Source organism: Ptychodera flava, chromosome 18, assembly GCF_041260155.1.
Source record: "Ptychodera flava strain L36383 chromosome 18, AS_Pfla_20210202, whole genome shotgun sequence".
Taxonomy (NCBI): Eukaryota; Metazoa; Hemichordata; class Enteropneusta; family Ptychoderidae; genus Ptychodera; species Ptychodera flava.
Genome location: NC_091945.1, coordinates 10,646,630 through 10,648,994, shown reverse-complemented (window position 1 = coordinate 10,648,994; position 2,365 = coordinate 10,646,630).

Sequence of the window (2,365 nt, the reverse complement as noted above, 5' to 3'; positions counted from 1 at the left end):
CTGTACAATATGGAATTTGGCGACATCTTAACAAACAAACCCACATATTTAAATAGAACAATATCTAATTTGGCGACATCATGGATTTGGATAATATTGAAATGCAAATATTTAAAAGGCAAATAAATTACGGAGTCCGAAAATTAAACTTGTTACCTTGTTAAATAATCCCAACAAACTGATTCAAGTTTTTAGCAATTAGGCTACTTCATTGGTTATTTTGACTTGATTACAGCGGTATGGGCTCTGTGTCGGAGTTGAACCATTCCATGCCGACAGGCCATGTGTGATCTATGGAGATATCAAAGGAAAATATATGAAATTCTGGTGTAGCGATGTGCATACAAAATATTCAACCAAAACAATTTTCAAAATAAAATGACATCAAAAGTTGGCTTCTTTTTTGCTTAACCTTGATGTTTTTAATCTACCACTTTAAGACCTCAAATTTAAATTTTTCTCGCCATGTTAACGCTCTTGCTGCTATATACTACGTTTTAAATAGTTTTACCGGACACTTTCTTCTTCATCTTAACGCGCCGAATTTCAAGATTAAACTTCTACAATTGTCGGTGTGTGTGTGCGTGTGTATGTGTGTGTGTGTGGGGGGGTGTAGCACAGGTAAAGTCTATTTGAACGGTTTTCGTATTTTCTTTTATTGGTAGAGCGTCAGATACTGAAGACAGAAAAACGTTCTTAACGAAATGTCTGTCTTTGTGTGACTAAATTTCAGGAGAGATGACGATGGATCCAAATCTATCCAACCTGTCGAAGTTCATCAGACCAACTGTGATTCTAATATTAGGAATGGCTCTTGGGATATACATGTACATTACGGTGATCGTAAGCAATCATGTCAATTATTTGCAATGTCTTTGTATGCTATGACCAAAACATATGTGCCAAAGAGTAGGTGAACATTTGCCCGACGTAAAGCGGGAAAATGATCTCCTGCCTCGAGGGTAGCAGTCCCTTGTTTGGGCTAAAATGACTTTAATACGTGCCTGTCTTACATAGTTTCACTCCAAAATTTTGGTTTTTATGCATAAATGATAATCATAGACTTTATTTCCATTTAGACGACAAATTGTTGAAAATAGAACGATTTTTATCATCGAACGGTGCATTGATATAAATCGCTGTTATGCGGTTTGTTTAAATTTTTTCGCATATTTTTTTAAAAGGGTAAGTATTTCCTATTTAAAACAAGTAATTTTTTTAATTTTTAAATCCCGAAGTTGTCAAGCTGAAAATCGTTCCGGTTCACTTTCAGTCAAATGGTGACTCTGAGGCGAACGCCCCCCCCCCCCCCACCCGAGGTAGCGGCCGCAGTGCGGCCGCTACTTCATCAATAAGTTACCATTGAATCCTAGGGAGCGCGCGACGTTTGATATACGAGACATGTAATAATGTATCATATGTGTCCTTTTATCAAAATTTATGAGTTAAGAACTACCATGTAGACTTAGTTTTGTTTAAGGGGGCACTGCACCCAACACAGCGTATTTTGCTCAAAAATCATTTTTCTGCAAATATTCATTCAATTTAATCAATTTGTAAATCCAAGATTTAAATATAGGCTGGATTCACCCATTAGCTTGTCACCAGTCGTGAGTTGCGTGAAAAGGAAGTGCTAATTTATGCAAATGTATGCAAATCCCCGATTTTGTAGCTTCTTTTTCCTCCCAATTTCAAAATTTCCAAAGAATTTAACTACGCTCTGGCTGCGTCAAATTTTCTGAAATTTTCACATTATGTTTTTTAAATATAATTTATAAAACGACAATTTTGTTTGTCATAAAGTTCTTTCATTTTGAAGAAGAGGCATTTCAGTTTTGCTAATCACGATTTTAATCGCTTTTTTGAGTGGTTGGTCTTTCAACCCATGCCATTTTAGAATGAGTATAGATAATGCAAAATAAAATAGTCATTTTTTCTACATATTTCAAGTGAAATATTACATTTCAAAAAATTGCGTCAAGTTTTTGACTTAAATTAATTTTTATCATCAATACCAAAATTGAGGTTTTTTACCCAAAATATATACCCACTTCATCCTTCGAGTAAACTACTGCTACCATACTAAATTTGAGAGTCTCTGCCTTTTGAAAATATATAGTATGATGGGATTTCCTTGTTATCTTTCATGAGAAATATTGCTTTGAAAAAACTGTGTTGGCAACATGCAGCTCCACCTTAAAAATGAATATTGAATAAAAAATAGTAATGTCTGATGTGACTTCAAGGTAATGTGAAAAGGTGGCACGGGTTCAATAAACAATTTATAGGCAAGCTTTTAATTTAAAGCCTCCTTTAATTTGCCAATAAACAAATAATTTTCGTCCATAAATTTTGACAGGAAAAT